A 21044-nucleotide genomic window follows, 5' to 3' on the forward strand; every position below is an offset into this window, starting at 1 on the left:
GTCCCACCAGCAATGTACAAGTGTACCCTTTTCCCCACATCCTCGCCAGCACTTGTTGTTGTTTGACTTCATAATGGCTGCCAATCTTACTGGAGTGAGATGGTATCTTAGGGTGGTTTTGATTTGCATTTCTCTGACTGCTAGAGATGGTGAGCATTTTTTCATGTACTTGTTGATTTACTGTATGTCCTCCTCTGAGAAGTGTCTGTTCAGGTCCTTGGCCCATTTGTTCATAGGGTTGTTTGTTTTCTTATTATCTAATTTTATGAGTTCTTTGTATACTCTGGATATTAGGGCTCTATCTGAAGTGTGAGGAGTAAAGATTTGTTCCCAGGGTGTAGGCTCCCTATTTACCTCTCTTATTGTTTCTTTAGCTGAGAAAAAACTTTTTAGTTTGAGTAAGTCCCATTTGTTGATTCTAGTTATTAACTTTTGTGCTATGGGTGTCCTATTGAGGAATTTGGAGCCCGACCCCACAGTATGTAGATCATAGCCAACTTTTTCTTCTATCAGACGCTGTATCTCTGATTTGATATCAAGCTCCTTGACCCAGTGTGAATTAACTTTTGTGCATGGCAAGAGAAAGGGATTCAGTTTCATTTTGTTGCATATGGATTTCCAGTTTTCCCAGCACCATTTGTTGAAGATGCTATCCTTCCTCCATTGCATGCTTTTAGCCCCTTTATCAAATATAAGATAGTTGTAGTTTTGTGGATTGGTTTCTGTGTCCTCTATTCTGTACCATTGGTCCACCCGCCTGTTTTGGTACCAGTACCATGCTGTTTTTGTTACTATTGCTCTGTAGTATAGTTTGAAGTCTGGTATCGCTATACTGCCAGATTCACACTTCCTGCTTAGCATTGTTTTTGCTATTCTGGGTCTTTTATTTTTCCATATGAATTTCATGATTGCTTTGTCTATTTCTACAAGAAATGCCATTGGGATTTTGATTGGCATTGCATTGAACCTATAGAGAACTTTTGGTAATATCGCCATTTTGATGATGTTAGTTCTGCCTATCCATGAACAGAGTATAGTTTTCCATCTTCTAAGATCTTCTTCTATTTCTCTCTTTAGCGTTCTGTAGTTTTCATTGTATAAGTCTTTCACCTCTTTTGTTAGGTTGATTCCCAAGTATTTTATTTTTTTTGAAGATATTGTGAATGGAGTGGTTGTCCTCATTTCCATTTCAGAGGATTTGTCGCTGATATACAGGAATGCCTTTGATTTATGCGTATTGATTTTATATCCTGCCACTTTGCTGAATTCATTTATTAGCTCTAATAGTTTCTTTGTAGACCCTTTTGGGTCTGCTAGGTTTAGAATCATGTCGTCAGCAAATAGTGATAATTTAAGTTCTTCTTTTCCTATTTTGATGCCTTTAATTTCTTTCGTCTGTCTAATTGCTCTGGCCAGTGTTTTGAGAACTATGTTGAACAGAAGTGGAGAGAGAGGGCATCCCTGTCTTGTTCCAGATTTTAGAGGGAATGCCTTCAATTTTTCTCCATTCAGAATGATGCTAGCCTGAGGCTTAGCATAAATTGCTTTTACAATATTGAGGTATGTTCCTGTTATCCCTAGTTTTTCTAGAGTTTCGAACATAAAGGGATGCTGTACTTTGTCGAATGCTTTTTCCGCATCTATCGAGATGATCATATGGTTCTTATTTTTAAGTCTATTGATGTGGTGAATAACATTTATTGATTTCCGTATATTGAACCAGCCTTGCATCCCAGGGATGAATCCTACTTGATCATGGTGCACAATTTTTTTGATATGTTTTTGTATCCGATTCGCCAGAATTTTATTGAGGATTTTTGCATCTAGGTTCATTAGAGATATTGGTCTGTAGTTTTCTTTCTTTGAAGTGTCTTTGTCTGGTTTAGGTATCAGGGTGATGTTGGCCTTGTAGAACGAATTTGGAAGTTCTCCCTCTTTTTCTATTTCCTGAAGTAGCTTGAAAAGTATTGGTATTAGTTCCTCTTTAAAGGTTTTGTAAAACTCTGCTGTATATCCATCCGGTCCTGGGCTTTTCTTAGTTGGTAGTCTTTTGATGGTTTCTTCTATTTCCTCGATTGATATTGGTCTGTTTAGGTTGTCTATATCCTCCTGACTCAATCTGGGCAGATCATATGACTTCAGAAATTTATCGATGCCTTCACTATCTTCTAATTTATTGGAGTATAAGGATTCAAAATAATTTTTGATTATCTTCTGTATTTCTGAAGTGTCTGTTGTGATATTGCCTTTTTCATCCCGTATGCTAGTAATTTGAGTTCTCTCTCTTCTTCTCTTCGCTAGCATGGCTAAGGGTCTGTTGATTTTGTTTATTTTTTCAAAGAACCAACTTTTGGTTTTGTCAATTTTTTCAATTGTTTCTTTTGTTTCGGTTTCATTAATTTCAGCTCTGATTTTAATTATTTCTTGCCTTCTACTTCTTTTGCTGTTGTTTTGCTCTTCTTTTTCTAGGATTTTGAGATGAAGTATGAGATCATTTATTTGTTGTTGTTTTTTCTTTTTTTAAGGAATGAACTCCAAGCAATGAATTTTCCTCTTAGAACTGCTTTCAATGTGTCCCATAGATTCCAATATGTTGTGTCTGTGTTTTCATTTATCTCTAAGAACTTTTTAATTTCCTCCTTGATGTCTTCTATAACCCATTGATCATTCAGTAACCTATTGATCATTCTCCAAGTGATGTATGCTTTTTCCTTCCTTCTTTTATCATTGATTTTCAGTTTCATTCCATTATGATCAGATAAGATGCATGGTATTATCTCTACTCCTTTATATTGTCTAAGAGTTGCCCTGTGACATAATATATGATCTATTTTTGAGAAGGATCCATGTGCTGCTGAAAAAAAAGTGTAACTGCTTGATGTTGGGTGGTATATTCTATATATGTCAATTAGGTCTAGGTTATTAATAGTGTTATTGAGTTCTATAGTTTCCTTATTCAACTTTTGTTTGGAAGATCTGTCCAGTGGCGAGAGAGGTGTGTTGAAGTCTCCCATGATTATTGTATGGTGGTCTATTAGACTCTTGAACTTGAGAAGAGTTTGTTTGATGAACATAGCTGCACCATTGTTTGGGGCATATATATTTATGGTTGTTATGTCTTGTTGGTGTATGGTTCCCTTAAGCAGTATGTAGTGTCCCTCTTTATCCCTTTTGATTAACTTTGGCTTGAAATCTATTATATTTGATATGAGTAGGACACTCCTGCTTGTTTCCGAAGTCCATATGAGTGATATGATTTTTCCCAACCTTTCACCTTCAGCCTATGTATGTCTTTTCCTGTCAAATGCGTCTCCTGTAGGCAGCATATTGTTGGGTCTTGTTTTGTGATCCATTCTACTAGCCTGTGTCTCTTAATTAGTGAGTTTAAGCCATTAACATTTAGGGTTATTATTGAGATATGGGTTGTTCTTCCAGCCATATTTGTTTATTTACGTTACTAAACATGGTTTGTTTTCCTCTTTCATTATTTTCCCCCCCTTTAGTGTCCTACCTCCCACTGTTGGTTTTCATTGTTATTTTCCATTTCCTCTTCCTGTAATGTTTTGCCCAGGATGTTTTGAAGAGATGGTTTTCTAGCTGCAAATTCTTTTAACTTTTGTTTATCGTGGAAGGTTTTAATTTCATCTTCCATCCTGAAGCTTAATTTCGCTGGATACACAATTCTTGGTTGGAACCATTTTCTTTCAGTGTTTGAAATATGTTATTCCAGGATCTTCTAGCTTTCAGAGTCTGTGTTGAAAGATCAGCTGTTATCCTGATTGGCTTACCCCTAAATGTAATCTGCTTCCTTTCTCTTGTAGCTTTTAAAATTCTCTCCTTATTCTGTATGTTGGGCATCTTCATTATAATGTGTCTAGGTGTGGATCTCTTATGATTTTGCACATTCGGCGTCCTGTAGGCTTCTAGGATTTGGGATTCTGTCTCATTCTTCAAGTCTGGGAAGTTTTCTTGTATTATTTCATTGAATAGATTGCTCATTCCTTTGGTTTGAAACTCTATTCCTTCCTGTATCCCAATGACTCTTAAGTTTGGTCTCTTAATGTTATCCCATATTTCTTGTATATTCTGCTCATGGTTTCTTAACAGTCGTGCTGAGCTGTCTATGTTCTTTTCAAGTTGAAATACTATGTCTTCATTGTCTGATGTTCTATCTTCTAAGTGTTCTACTCTGCTGGTAGTATTCTCCATTGAGTTTTTAAGTTGGTTTATTGCTTCCTGCATTTCTAGGATTTCTGTTTGTTTGTTTTTTATAACCTCTATCCCCCTGTATAGTTGATCCTTTGCTTCCTGGATTTGTTTGTGTAATTTATTGTCGAAGTGATCTTTCATTGTCTGATTTTGCTGTCTAATGTCTTCCTTGATACTCCAGATCATCTGAAGCATATATATCCTGAATTCTTTATCTGACATTCCATCTGCTGCAGCTGTTACCTCTTCTAAAGTTGCGTTGACCTGCATTGCTTGTGGTCCTTTCTTTCCTTGTCTTTTCATACTGCTTGCGTTTCTTTCTGCTTGGTGAAACTGTTGTGTTTTTGAAATGTTTTTTTCCCCTATATAGTTATATTGCTCTTGTATAGTTGAAAAGTCTCCCTTGCAGGGTCGGGCGGCGGTCTGCCTACCTTGCAGGCGCGGGCGGCTCTGCTCTCTCCTTACTCCAATTGGGGTGACGAGTGTACCACGCCGGCAGGCCACCGGGCCTCATCCGCCGGTCAGTTGCAGGTCTGCCTACCCTGCAGGCGCGGGCGGCGGCTCTGCTCTGCCCCCCCTCCAATTGGTGTGACTTGTCTACCACACCCGCGGACCTCTGGGCCTGTTCCGGGCACGGGCAATGGCTCTCTTCTGTTCCTACTCCAATTGGGGTGACGTGCCTACCACCCCGGCCGGCCGCTGGGCCTGTTCCACCGGTCGGTCTCAGGTCTGCCTAACTTGCGGGCACGGGTGGCGGCTCTGCTCTGCCCCTACTCCAAATGGGGTGACCTGTCTGTTGCACCGGCAGGCCACTGGGCCTGCGACCGATGCCCACCTTTCGGGCACGGGTGGCGGCTCTGCTCTGCCCCTACTCCAATTGGGGTGACGTGTGTACCACGCCGGCAGGCTCCTGGGCCTGATCCGCCGGTCTGTCGCAGGTCTGCCTACTTTGCAGGCACGGGCGGCGGCTCTGCCCTGCCCCTCCTACCATGCATGCAGACCACTGGGCCTGATCTGCAGGTTGGTCGCAGGTCTGCTCACCCTGCGGGCACGGGTGGCGGTTCCACTCTGCCCCCACTCCAATTGGGGTCACGTGACCACCACACTGGCAGGGCCTGATCCGGGCACGGGCGAAGGCTCTGCTCTGCCCCTACTCCAGTTGGGGTGACGTGTGTACCACGCTGGCAGGCCGCTGGGTCTGAGCCGCCAGTCTGTCGCAGGTCTGCTTACCTTGCAGGCGCTGGCGGCGGCTCTGCCCTGCTCCTCCTACCACGCCCGTGTACCACTGGGTCGCGGGTCTGCCCACCTTGCGGGCACAGGTGGCGGCTCTGCTCCGCCCCCTCTCCAATTGGGGTCACGCGACCACCACGCAGGCGAGCTGCTGGGCCTGTTCCGGGCACGGGCGGCGGCCCGGCTCCTCCCCTCTGGCTCGACGACAAATCGAGAGAGAGACTCAGGTGTCTGTGCCTCACCCTCCCTACCAGGAAACCAACTGTTTCTGTCGCCGCTGGTATTGATGAAGTTCTCTCCTCCGCCGCTTTCTGATGACATCAGATCTCTGCCATGTTGGTATCCTATGCGAATGGCAGCATTTCGTTCCCCTTGCCGGGTAACCAAAGCAACGGGTGAGTCCTGACCGGTCCTCAGCAGGACCCGGACTGAGAAGCAGTTTCCGCTGGCTCCTTAGCCCTGGGCCAGAGCAGTTCCGGGAGCCGGAACTCGGCCACTCTGTGCTCAGTGTATGCTCTGATAAGAGCAGGCTCCAAGAAGCACTCAGGCACTGAGCCTGAGTAATCTGTCTGCAAGCCGCAGGCGAATGGCAGCCTGAAATTACCTGTTCTATGGCTGAATGAGCTGCGGTCAGTCGAAAACAGGGATGGTGACGTCAGCTCTCCAAGATGGTGGCCGCTGGCCTCCTCTGTGGTCTGACCGGTGTGGAGAACCGAAATGGACCGCTTCCTTCCCCCGTCTCGAACCCAGAATTCAGCACTGAGTACGGTGCTTGCACGGCTGGCAGAAACTGCAGCGCTGTATCCCTGCGCCGCTATCTCCTCGTTTCCCAGCGCGCACTGCAGACTCTAGCTGCAGGGCGATTTGCTGAATAAGCAGTGTTACCCTCCGTGCGACAAATCGCTCGCGTTTGAGTCCCCGTAGCCGATCCTTGTGCGATGGAAATCCTTCCTCCAGGTTCTGGAGCACCCCACTATTGCTGGAAATTCCTAACAAGATAGCCTTTAGCCGTCCTGACTCGTCATACTCCCACACAGTGAAGCGGCACATGGGGGCAATGCACTCCCCGCCATCTTCCTGATCCTGGTTTTTTTTTTTTTTTTTAAAGAATTAATATGTGACAGTCCTAGAAAATGAAAGGGTTCCCTTCAGGTGATTAGAAATTTAGGAGATTTTCTAGAAAAACAAAGAGGTTTAAAATGATGCTGGAAACACCTAAGAGAAAGCAAAATCCAAAAACAGCTGTAGAAGAGAATTGCTGTTATCTGTGAATGCCCTTTCTTCCCAGGGAGCCCTTCAGAAACTCTGAGTCTAATGTCATCAGGAACAAAATGTAGGAGTGGCCCATGCAGTAATCAATAAAGAACAAAAATACACAATAAATATTCTCAGTTACAATACATAGATAACTTAGATATGTAGAAGAAAACATGAATGAGAAGTGTTTGCATTGTTTTTTTGTTTTGTTTTGTTTTGTTTTTAGCAATTGTCACTAGGAAATTTCTGGTCAATAGAAAAACACCATCAAGGTAAAGGAAACAACTTCCTTAAATGAAAAGAAAACTTAAAAAAAGACTGTTGTAATTGAAATGAAGAAACCCATAAAATGTTTAATTCTGAATTTGGATCAAAAGAAACATAAAAAAAATAAACTTTCAATCCTTCATGTATACTTTTTATTTTCCTAGCCAACAAATACAGTTAGTTTCCTTTTTTTTTTTTTTTTTTTGGTACTGGGCATTGAACCAGGGAGCTCTACCTTGAACCACATGCCCATTCCTTTTTAAAAAAAAAAAAAACAAAAATTATTTTTATTTTGAGACAGGGTCTTACTGACTTGCTTAGGGCCTTGCTAAATTGTTGAGGCTGACCTTGAATTTGCAATCCTCCTACCTTAGCCTCCTGAGTCACTGGGATTACAGGCATGTGCCACTGCACCACGCAGGTTAACGTTTTAATATGTGTTTTAAATTCTCTGATAAAATCCAATGATCAAGCTTGTAGGTAAACCTCTCTTGTTCCCCAATTCCAACCCTCTCTAGAAGCTACAAGTTGGTCCCATGGTTTAGTGCTGAAGAATGAAGCAGACTCCCAAGTTTGTTGGGAAGGGGACGGATCAGCTGGCAGAGCCCAGCATGCCCTTTTCCCTGCCTTGAATGTGGACATGACCTGTGGAGCTATAGCAACAATTTGCAAAATACACACACACACACAAACACACACACACACAGAGTTAGCTGGTTAAGTAGATTTAGAATGAACCAGGGTTTCCCAAGACATTGTTGTGTAGCTATATGTTTGTACTATCCCTGTCCCAAAATTATTTATCTGGTGAAAAACCTCAACCGCCATGGCTTGAATGAATACGTTGCTGGTTAATATTTTAGGTCTTCTGCTAGTTAATATCTTCATTGTTTTTGAGAAAGAAATATAACATCTCATAGTTCTCCAGCTTTTAACATATAATTGGAGATGTAAGATAAATATAAATTATAAAAGGACTACAGAAATATGTACATATACATGTATGTCAAATAATATGAACTCAATTAGACTTGGCTTACAAATCCAGATGGACTGACAATTTTTCATGTTAATTTACTATGAATATTTTCTTAGTCAAAAAACTTCAAAGTTAACATTAATCACTAGACTTTGTCAGCTCTGACCTCATCCTGTCAGGCCTATTCGACTGAAATCATTTTCATAGCACTTCACCACTAAAATATTCTCAAATTTAAAAGAATGTTAGCAGTTTATCCAGTTAGCCCTGGAACATTCTATGATATTGAGATGCTGAACCCTCCAAACTGACAAAACAGCAGAGGTCAGTTAGCCCTGTTATAACGCAAAACAGCCAAGTTTATGTGGCTCAGGGTCTGCTCCCCTATTTAACAAATGCTGGCTCTATAAAAAAGCTGTCAAATCATCTAGATGTGTAATTTCGGAAGAGGCTGATTTTTCACATTGGCTAATGAGATTTTACTAACAAATAGAGCCTGAAACATATGGGAATAATGCTCATGAGATTCAAGGAAACTCTTATCCTTAGAACTTTCAGTGTTGAAATTCTAAAAAGATAAAATTGATATTCTTTTTAATTACTTGCTTTTGTCTACTATTAAACACATATGTTGGGGCTAAAGGCAGAATTTGTGCTAACATCTACAACTGACAATTTATTAAACAGCGTCATGTTTATACTTTTTCAGGAAACTAAAATATTTCTAGCTATATACAGGCCATGGCAAGTTTATTATTGGCAATGTTTTATATTTAGGAAATTATGACTTATGCCTAATTTCCTATCATTGCATGTTTCCATGGCATGGACTTGGCTTACAAATGTCACTTTTAAAGTATAATGTATTTTTATGTTTATCCTTTTTCCCCCTAAATTAAGATTTGGTCTCCCAAAGAAAAGTTGGACATTAAATTTATTTTTTGTAAGAACATGAGATTGCCAAGATATATTCAGAGAATTTGATAGATATCTATGGTTGATGGTAATTGTAGTCTTAAAAATGATAGTTACAGTGAGAATAACCAATTGAAAGTTTCCTTCCATCAGTATTTCCTATGTCATCACAGGAGGAGAAATCTCAGGTAGATATTGAATCATGCCTAAATAAACAGATTATTGTCATTTGCACACACCACAGAAGCATGCCCAAATGAGAAGTAGCCTGAATGAGAAGCGTTTGCATTGTTTTTTTGTTTTGTTTTGTTTTTAGCAATTGTCACTAGGAAATCTCTGGTCAATAGAAAAACACCATCAAGGTAAAGGAAACAACTTCCTTAAATGAAAAGAAAACTTAAAAAAAGACTAAGAAACTTGTTTATTTTCTCTTTTCTCTCTCTTTTTAAACTAGGATGAACAGAGCATACAATCAGATATGCAAGCTTTTTTTAGACTAAAAATCTTGTTGGGTCCTTGAGAACATTAATCTGGACTCCTCTTATGGGTTCTAGTAGCACTAAGATCCCATCCAAGTGTTTGTAAATGTATATGGCAATTCTGATATGTGACATCAGGTTAACCTGCAGGACAAGGTGAGCTGTAAACAACACTGAACACAATAATTGCAGATATAAAAATGCCTTACACTTGTAATATCTACTCACATCTCTCCTATCATCTAGTTATATAAAATCTGCCAGTACCAGTTGGATTTTGTGTAAGTCCCAAGTGTCCCTGGGATATAGTTCAATAGCCTAGAACAATCCTAGTTGTTCCAACAATCCTAATTGTTCAGATTGCATTTGTATTTACATTTTCTGCCTTTTCTTTTTATTTGGTATATAATCTTTGATAGATGATGTAACTTCTTGATTCTTAAATTTTTTTTCTTATGTAAAATACAAGTAAAAATGCAACATAAAGAGATGAGACAGCATGCATAAGACACCTGGTATAGTGACCCACAATTCCTTCATCTCTCAAGAAATAGAAAAAAAAAAGATGTTAATTATTTTTTCCACTTTTACTTAATATAATGAAATAGATAATGAAGTATATTAAGACAAAACCATATTTTGTCTTAGTTCCAACATATTAGCAAAAGTTGAGATTAGAGGACACCTATATTTATAAAGATGAAATTTTAGCAATAGCACCATTATATGGACAATTACAGTCCTTTTCTTTGGAATACATCTCATGAGTCTACCCCTTGATTAACGTTTTACCTCATCTAGCACTCTAGAACCAAGAATGCAAAGGCATTTTGGTGATTATGTATTTATTTCCATCCAGTTAATTATTTCCTTTATCTATTCAGAGATAAATAAGCATAATCCTATATTTTATACCATGTAAGCATTCTTTTTTGGGGGGATAGAGTACCGGGGAGTGAACTCAGGGGCACTCAACCACTGAGACACATCTCCAGCCATTTTTTGCATTTTATTTAGAAACAGGATCTCATTGAGTTGCTTAGTGCCTTGCTGTTTCTGAAGCTGGCTTTGAACTGATCCTCCTGCCATAGACTCCTGAGCTGCTGGGATTACAGGCATGCGCCACCATGCTGGGCCTGTGTAGGCATTCTTAAAACTTAAAAAATGGCTTTATAAACATTAAATGAGTCATCTCAGTAGAACTATTATGCTTTAATTATAAATGTGATTGTAAAATAAAAATATAATGATCAAATATTTAGAATCACCTATTATATTCTATTCACAATGCAAAAATTTGATTTTTTGATTTGATCATAGACAAAGACATCTAAGTGTGTGATTGTGCTTTGCACCTGTAAATAATGAATGGATAAATTCACTTAACCTGGTAATGTGTCAAATCAATGACTATTTCCTGAAAAACCCAGGTCCCAGTAATCAAATTCAATATTGGCTAAGCCACAATTCATTTGCTTTCTGCAATGGGAGGTGTGGAATTCATTCTTGGTTCACATTTTCTGTGACAGATAAACATGAATCTGTTTTGCAGCTTCACATGTATCTGTCCTTTCAAAATCATCCAAGCATATTTGCGAAGAAGTAAAGCCAACATTGATGGCAATATTGGCTAAAGTGATGTCAAGAAAATCTGACAAGAATATTAGAAAAGTAGAGGACAAAATAGAGAACAGAGAATAAAAAAAAAATATCCTGAAAACATTCTGCAGTAAAAGAAAGAGCATAGTAGCCAGAAGCAAGAGCACAGGGGGGAAAATATCACTTTAATCCCTTGCTAATTCTCACAGATCTGAACTCGCTGTGGAAACTGAGATATGAAGCTCACTGGCCTTAGGCGTATAAAAAAACATCAAAAGTGAAAAAGGTCACACCAAGTTTCCAGAAAGCTTGATCTTTATGTTAAAAAAAAAAGTGGGAAAGCCTAATCTTTTGCTAGCTCAATATAAGATGAGAGATTTCCAGACAAATCACCAATGTTAAGAAACCATTTTCAAAATCAGAAATAGCATTTTTGAAAGCATGAAACTAGATGTGAGAAATTACTTGGGGTACCACGGAAAATAGGAAACTACAATACTAAAATGGTTACTGTTTTTTAAAATAACACAGTAATTTGACTGAAGAAAAAACAAATTTAAAGACTATATTTGAGAATAAAGCTTTTGAAAAATATCCTAATGAATGAACTATAACTATATACTTATGTAAAATGTTCAATCATTTAGAGTTTTACTTAAAAGCTTTTTTTTTTTAATAAAGGTAAATCATGGCACCAGCTTCCTTAATAAGACCTCTGTTTTAGTCAGCTTTTTTCACTGCTGTGATTAAATAATCTGAGTAGCACAATTGTAGAAGAGAAAAAGGTTATTTAAGGGCTTACAGTTTCAGAGTTCTTAATCCATAGAAGGTCAGCTCCATTCCTCAGGGCTCCAGCTGAGGCTGAACATCATGGTGGATGAGTGTGGCATAGGGAAGCAGATCACATAACGATCAGAAGCAGAGAGACTCCACTCTCCAGATACAATATATATACCCCATACCCCAATGAACCACTTCCTCCATCTGAAAGAGTACAGAAGAGGTTGGACACCTGAGGAATATTCAGGAAGCAGGTTTATTGACTACAGGATCAGAGGAAGAACTCTTAGGCAACAACCACTTCTGAACCCTGCATTCAATAAATCTGCTTCCTGAAAATTTCTCAGGTGTCCAGTCTCTTCTGTCCTACTTCACAATCACACCACCCCCTGCCTCCAGTTACTATTCAATTAATCCCACCAGGGATTAATTCACTGATTAGATTAAGGTTCCAACCCAATTATTTCTCCTCAAAACCTCTTTGCATTGCTCACATGTGAACTTTTGAAGAAAACCACATCTAACAACCTCCAAAGCACAAGAAATAAAACCAAGAATCTACAAGTTGGATGCCATCAAACTAAAAAGCATCAACACAGCAAAGGAAATGATTAAGAGCATAAATAGATAACCTACAGAATGGGAAAAAAATCTTGGCCAACTACCCCTCTGGTAGGGGATTAATATCCAGAATATTTAAAAACACACACACACACACACAAAACTTAAATCCAAAATCAATCAATCAATCAAGCTCAAAAGAACAAAACAGAAACTTCTCAGAAGAAAAAAAACACAAAAGGCCAATAAATATATGAAAAGTGTTCAACATCTCTAGCAAATCAGGAAAATGCAAATCAGAACTACACTAATATTTCCTCTCACCTCAGTTAAGAATATGAACTACAAATGATGGTGAGGTTATCGGGAGAAAGGAACATTTGTACATTATTGGTGGGACTGCAGACTAGTACAATCACTCTGGAAAGACTAGGGAGATTTCTCAAAAAATTAGGGATTAAAACCTCCATATGACCCAGCTATCCCACCCCTTGGTTTTTTCCCAAAAGACCTAAAATTGGCATACTATAACAACATAGCCACATCAGTGTTTATAGCAGCACAATCCACAATAGCTAAATTATGGAATCAAAGAAGAATGGATTAAGAAATTGTGGTGTATATATACATACAATGGAGTTCTATTCAGCCTTTAAAAATAATGACATTATGGCATTTGCCAGTAAATGGAAAGATATGAAACTACAATACTAAAATGGTTACTGGTTTTTTTTTTAAATAACATAGTAATTTTGATTAAAGAAAAAACAAATTTAAAGACTATGTTAAAGAATATCATGCTAAGGTAAAATTAGCCAAACTCAGAAATTCAAAGGTTGAATGTTTTCTCCTATGCAGAAACTAGAGAAAATAAAGGAAAGGGGGAAGAAAAGGATAGGATAACGTAAAGAACCAATCAAATACAAATTAATATATGAGTGAAAGGAAGTCTAATAGAGTAGAGGAAGGAGAATGGGAGAGAAAAGAGAAGATGGGAGGGAAAAGTAAAAGGGAAAAGGAGGGATTATGAACCAAAATCAATTTCAATGCATAAATGTGTTTGTCGAGATGAACCCAACTCCTATGCATAACTATAAAGTTCTAATAATAACAATAATACTAATAACAAAGATATTGTATTTCAGGCAAAAATAATAAAGGTAAATCATTCTAAATAAGATAGTTATATAGTAATTAAAACAAAGTCAAATAAGTAGTTTATGATTATTGAAAAGCAAGTACATGATTTTTGACCAAAGCCAAAGTTCTCCATAATGAGAGCTAACATAATAGCATGTCTTAATCATAATTTTTCTTTCACAATAGGTAATAATTAATAGATTTTGACCTAAATTGATTATTTATTAGGTTTACTTTATTCCCAATGTTGTAATTCTGGCTTGGAATAGATATGGAAGGTAAGATATCATATGACAGAATTTATACTAAAGCTAATTCATCAGTATTTTCCAATGACCTGAAACACAGCAATGTCATTTAGAAAATAAGTAGAGGCATCATGGAGATAGAAGCACTATTTAGTTATGGCATTTGTTTAAATTGGTTTGGTGCTATTATATTAAAGAACAAATAGTGGTCATCATTTAAGAAGTAAAACTCACAGTCACCTATATTAGAACAAACTGTAACTTTTGATTTTATAGCTGAACTGAATCCACACAGAAATCACCAGTCTTATGAGAAAAAAATTTGCATCCCAGATCATGTCTTGAAGATGCAGGTCCAGTGGGTTCACTGGAGGAAACAATCTTCAATTTTAATATGTTCCCCAGCAAGTTAGGTTACAGCTGGAAAGAGCAGAGAGTCAAGTAACATGCGACTCCTACATTGACAGTCTGTGATGATAGAATCCTTGCACCCCTTTGAAATATGGAAGGAATTTTATTGCATTGATAACTTCAGGAGACTTATGGCATTGTGGCTAAAAGTTCAATAAAATCTGTGCTTTCTTTGCTCATAGTAACATTATTGCCTAGCAGCAACCTGATTGCCCAGCCAGCCACAGACGCAGATGGTGAGCCAAGTGATTCAAGCTCTCACCAAGGGAACATGTCAAAAAGTGATGTCTACCACTCTGCTCAGCACATTTAGGAAAATGTTCACACTCTTTTACACTCTTTCCTTCTTTATTACTCTTTCCTTTCATTATCAAGATGATGGTGAGAGAGAACTTAGCCATAACTTTAAAGTTGGAAGAGATGTCATCAGTTTGCCCCTCATTCACTGTCACTTGCTGATATAAATCATGATCCCAGAACTGTTCAAGGAGACAGACATTAACGTGTGGTAGTAAAACTTCTTAAATACTGTTGAATTACTTATTGGTCACATTAATTTATAAGGTACAAAGATAACTGTTATTTTTATAATAATTTCCTTTTAATTAACATTATGAAACTCTTATAGCCAAGCACTGAGCTATTGCTTCAAACAGCATCTCATTACATCATCCAAACTATCACTTGCCATGACACTTATTTTCTTCATTTTACCTTTTTACCAATAACGCAGCTGAGCAAAAAGATACCATGTAAGTCATTGCAGGTTACTTAACTATCCAGTATTAGAACGGGCTAAAGCCAGCATTATAAGCCAAGTGTCTATATGATATTTTTGCTATAAACCAATATGAATTTATGAAATTTTCAATGTTTTCATTTTATTTTCACAGAAAACTTCATCATTTGTTGTATCTTTAAATGTAATGATGATATTTGTTATAATGTTTTTAAAATTGATAATCTCAGAAAGATACCTTTTTAGGGACAGGAAGATAAATCTTTCAGTGACACAAAAGATACTTAATGGTAAAATATACCTGAAGTAGGGTATGGCCAAGAAGACTAGTCAATAGCAGTGTTACGTTAGGGATATTGGAAAGGGGAGGCTTCCTGGAGGCACATCCAATGGACCATACAGCCTTTGCAATAGGATCAAGTTACATCTAGAAAATATAACGCTTCCTGGTCTGGGCAAGGAAATAAACTAAAGTCGGGTCTCTGGGTAAAACAGCATACTTGAAAAAATTCTTTATTTTTCACTGTTTTCTTAATTATATCTTTCTGTAATTCTATTTGTACTTGACTATAATTTTTTTCTTAAAAGTGAATTGTGAAAATTATGACAGGGAAATAATTATCCTCTCCATAACAGGCAATGCTATGAACTAAAAGAAACCCAATGCTCATTCTCTTGGCTCACAAAGGAGTCCAACAGGGCAACTTGAAAAGCCTGCTGGATCCAAGAGGCCCTTAAGCTCTAGACCTCAAGAATTCAGAGTAGCAAAAATTACTCTTTCTTCCTTAAAGGATCAACTCCCTAAAAGTCCCTTCTAAACTTGAAATGCTGGGGTCTGGAGCACACAATAAGCAATTTACTTTCTTTTCTGGGCAATACAAAGAACAAATGGGAGCTCAAAGTGGTTCATTTGTCTGATAGGACAACACTTGGTGCCCCTTCAAACATAAGTATTTGAAACAATTGATGGATATTTTAGAAGAGAAGTTGAGTGCTCTGGGATACCATAGAGAAAGAAATGCTGCGGCGTTCTTCTGCTCATTTGCTCTCTTTAACACACAAAAGAGGTTCTGTAGTTCACCGGACTCTTGTCTCAGAGGGGAGTTTTCTGGGGTATTTTGGAAATAGAGGAGGATCTTTAGACTCTCACCATGTGTAAGTGGCCCTGCTGAAATTGCTGTTGAGGAGCCCAGAGTGGTAGACGTTTTGCAATGGAAGGTATAGTTTTTCAATCCTTGTTTCACGACATTTCACTTTATTGTACATATTTAAGATGTACCATACCTTGTTTTGATATCCATATTTTGGCATTCAATATAGAATGAAGTGATTACTACATTTGAACAAATTAACATTCTTAACATAACCATCATTTCATAGAGTTATCTTTCCTCCTCCTCCTTCTATCTCTATCTACTTATCTACCTATCAATGTGTGTATGGAGTATCTACAATCTGCTGTCATGGCGAATTGCCAATATATAATATAATATAATATTATTACTATAGTCTTGATTTTGTTCATTGGTGCTCTATAAATAATCATCTTAAGTAATTTTATACCTTTTGGTTAACAGGTTTTCATTTCTCCTCACCACTTCTCTTCTGTCATCTCTTTATTGGGTAGCCACCAATTATATCCTCTGTTTCTATGTATCTGGCATTTTTTTAAAAAAAATATTCTATCTACAAGTGAGATAATTCAGTATTTTTCCATGACTTTCTTTTTTCTTTTTAGCATATCTTTTAGATTTTTCTTGTTTTCACAAGGGGCAGGATCTCCTTATTTTTTTAAGACCAAACGATATTCTGTTGAATGTATCTACCACAATTCCTTTATCCATTCTTTCACCAATAAACTCCTGGATTATTTTCAAAAATTGGCTGTTGTAAATGAAATAATGAACATGGAAACACACTTTAGAAGTGAATGAAAGTATCCTGCATAAAAATAAAGTTCTACTGCGGAGAGACATACGGTTTTCCATTAATTGAAAAGTGATAGAGGAAATGTAATTTTCAGAATTACTAGTGTGGCAGTCATGGAAATGAGCTGCTCAGATCTTCTGCTGCAGGGAGCATCTCTCATTGATGGCCCAGCTACATCCTCTACTCTCTGATCTCCCACTGTGTTCATGCTGACACTTTGCTTCCTGCAGATCATTCTAGCCCGCCATAAAGGGTGGTGAAGCAGCCAACATAGATCCCATCCGCAAATCTATGGGACTATTCTAATGGATGACATCAGCCTGAAGATCTCCCTGTGGTCTGTTAAAGTCGTTCTTAAAACTTTTCCATGGCACAAAGTTCTTTCTTAGTCTCCTTCTTTCCCCTCTCCTTTCACGGTAAGATGGCATTGCATTTTGAAGACATTCCTACATTCCTTGTCCTCTTGTTCCTCTTTTTTATTCTTTATATGCATTTCCTCCAATAATTTCTTGAGTGTCTAATTCTGCCTTGATAACTGCTTCTTGGAAGATCTGAATTAACATACTAATAAAAAATGCAAAGGAAAGGACCATTATTATAGACCTTAGATATTACTAAAAACTCTTCTCTCCCCACTATCTCTGCACTGTAACAGAGCACTAGGTTTGGTTAATCTCTGAGTTTAAAGACACATCTTAAAAATCACATCAAGTATTTAAACATTTCTGTCAATATTCATCAATCTCACTCAACCACAAAGAGTTTAATGAAAGAATTCATAAACCAAAAAAAAAATGTTATTGGTGATATTCATCTAACTAATGTAATCCACTGAATGATAAATTTGATAAACTGTGAAAAGATAATAAATTTTAAATAAATAACTGATTGTAAAAAATTCAAAAATGATTGTGCTCGCTAATTGATTCTATTTTAAAACTGTTTAATCAAATAAAAATTGATTATGAAAATTAAAATGTTATAAAATGAAGTGTCATATCTTTAATATATATTTTTAAAAGATAAATGAGGACTTCTACATGAGATAAAGTAAAGGGAGTATCAGGAAATCTATCAACAATCTTACGCTATTTTAAAAAGCCTTGCTTGCCAAGAACTTTCAGTATCTATATTTGTAGCAGTTAAATGGGGATAAGCTCATGCACACAAAAATGGAACTATATTGCTCTCATTTGTATGCTATTTAAAAAGATATAATGCTTACATTTAAAAATCTGTATGAACATGCAATACTAGATTGGATGATTAATCCATTTAAAATGGATGTGAAACATGTTAGCCAATAATTCAGGAGGAGTTAATTTAAAAATGATTTTGAAATCAAGACATGATTTAATATATTTAATTATGATAGGTTTTGGACCCATTAAAACTTGCATACCCACTCCTTCAAACAAAACTACATTTATTACCATAGCATTTTAGCTACATTATTTTTTATTCAAATAGGTGTCTTTGTGCAGTAGTACTATTACTAAAAGGAAACAAAACCAATTGCAATTATATAAAGAAATAAATTGAGGATTTATTTTTAATCTAGTTTAAGAACTAAATTCTATTAAAGTATCAGAGACAAATAGATGCCAAAATATTAATTTTCTTTAGAGAAAATGATTTAAACAATGTTTCATATTCACTTATTATTATTTGAAAAGTATACATTAAAATAATCAGTTTGTAGAGGTATTTTTTTTTCAGTCATATGCTTTCACTCTCTCAAGTTTACCCTGTATGTGCTAAAGTACTTTTTAGTATTTTTTTTTTCCTCTCTGGCTTTTCTTCTAGTTTTATATGACCTCTAAGGTCTTTTTAAGCTAAAGAAACTGAATCTTTGCCTCAGTTGGAGAAGAATTTTGTGTTAGAGATTTCTGTGTTTTTCTTTGAACAATAGATTTCCCTGTTTTATTCTGGTCACATGGACACACCCCCAGTCTTTTATAGATTTGGCTGTGATCATGTGTCTAAGTCCAGGTCGGTGTCATAAAGGGGAAGTTGTACCTGCAACTTCTGAATCAGTTCCTTCACACTGCAGTTCCTTATCCTGGATTTCCCTTTCCCCTTCCTGGTGGCTGGGAAATGGTGACACCACTGTCACTCTGGCATGTTGGCATTGGCTGAGCCATTCCATCTGCCCTGAACTCTAAATTGCATCATAAACAGAAAAATCTAATATGCTTAAGCCATTAAATTCAAATGTCTGTTGTAGCAATTTAACCTGTTTCTTAAACGCATACTTTATGATTTGTTGTCTGCCACACTTTGTTAATACCTTATTCTATGTCAAAACACAGATAATTATTCTGAAATTAACCTACATGAAAGGTCCAGCTTATTTTCAAGAATACTGCTTCCTTGTTTTCTTCCCTTCAGAAAACTAATTCATCTTGGCATATTGTTTCTGTGCCAATTAGAGTCATTTCCTTATTTCTCTCATCAGATACATAAATAAAAGAAAATCAAATCTGGTCTGTTTTTACTTATCCTAATATTAATTTTGTTCTGTTTTTATGTAGTTTTATAGAAAGAGTTTCTGATTTCTTTCGTTTTCTTAAACTGATGGATTAATTATAAATCAATTCCAGTATGAAGATATTTCATTCCATCTTATGCAGTCATGCCTCAGCAATTTACATTAAAATGCAACATTTTATTTTCAATTACTCTTTTATTTGCCCTTATTTTGCAGGAAATATATATCACATATGATTTATATGTATGCATATATTTGCCCTTATATTGAAAAGAATATATACATAATATTATATCATATATACCAACTATGGACCATCAAAGGTTGGGATCTTGTCAATTGTCTTGTGAAGGAAGAAAAGAAAGAGATAAAGCAAACTTTTAAAGTGTGACTTTTCACTCCATATCTTCACATTTGGCCTTTTGGAGCTTCACAAAAAGAACCTCACCTCTTTTTTTTTTTCCTCCCAAGAACAGAAAACCAAAATTTTTGAGTCCAAACTATATGTCAGATCTTCAAAAATATGAAGACTTATAAAACATGCTTAAGATCATAAAAATAGGAAGAGACTAGTTCAATACCCATCTCCTTTTTATTTTAAGATACTATCTTTCAGCACCACTTCAAATATGTGTGATAGTGACTTCACAGCCTGCAGACAAAGTGACTCTTTAGGAAGTCGGTCTCCAACTTGCAAAATAATTTAGGAAACTGCAGGGCATTGACTAGAGGAAAGGCACTGAAATTTTAAAATAACTATATAAGGTAATGGTAAAGGAGACTTTAAAATCTATGTTTTTGAAACCTTATTACCAAGTATCAGAGAAGACAGAACTGAGGGAGGAAGACATTGCCAGTTTATCAACCACATCAAGCAAACCACTCACCATTTCTTCTAGATGCCACCATGTCATGACTTCTTCATGCTGGGTAACAAAGTTGAAGCATAGTTTCCAAAGCTCTAAAAGATTTTAATACCATATTTTTCGTTAGTCTCCTGTGACCACTCTTCAGGAATTTTTTTTTTTTTTTAACCAGGTCCAATTGTCTACCACATCAAACAAACCACTCACCATTTGGTGTGATTCTCCACACTGGGTGACAGATCTAAACACACATTGAAAGGCTTTAATAGATTTGCATATCATGTATTCAGTTAGTCTGCAGTGACCACTTTTCAACATACTTTTTGATAAACGTTACAAGTGGAAGACAGCAAAGGAGCACTCTTTCCTTCAGGAGCTCAGGAGTAAAGAAATAATTTTACCTTTCAGGGTATGTATCTAAGGAAAGAAACTAACTCTAGAAAATTATGTTGAGTCCACAGAATACCTCTTTGCATTTTATTTAGTTTCTGGATCACTTATCAACTCACAGGGTTCCCCTATTTAATTATAATAATAAAAGCAGTATGTGTTTTTATATTATCCATTAACTTATACTTTTTTTTCTGTTCCTATATGAAAATACCTAGGACTTGGTAATTTTTAATAGAATGAAATCATATTTGGGTCTGGAGGCCAGAATTCTAAAAGTATAGTGCTAGAATCCACCTAGCATCTGGTTAGGGTCTCTTTGGAGCATCATAACATGCTAGTGGGCTTCATATGTAGAGACAGAGGAAGTGTGCTAGCTGGAGTCTCTGTTTCTTTTTCCTAAAAAGTCACTAATGCCATTATTGGGGGTTCTATCCTCATAATCATTAACATGAATTTGGGGATGAAGTTTCCAATACCTGAATTTTTGGAGGACACATTCAAACCCTATTTTATCCATATTTTCTTGTGTTTTTTTTACTGAATATAATTAA

The 21044-nt window shown here is 36.9% G+C and overlaps 1 pseudogene; it reads right to left on the minus strand.

Annotated features, from left to right (window-relative positions):
* Nucleotides 1-20148, minus strand: part of LOC124081922 (UPF0711 protein C18orf21 homolog) — a 65495-nt pseudogene extending 45347 nt beyond the window's left edge.
* Nucleotides 20149-21044: the final 896 nt, after the last annotated feature.

Source organism: Marmota monax, unplaced genomic scaffold, assembly GCF_021218885.2.
Source record: "Marmota monax isolate L192 unplaced genomic scaffold, Marmota_monax_Labrador192_F-V1.1 WCK01_AAM20220418_F8-fsc00031, whole genome shotgun sequence".
Lineage (NCBI taxonomy): Eukaryota > Metazoa > Chordata > Mammalia > Rodentia > Sciuridae > Marmota > Marmota monax.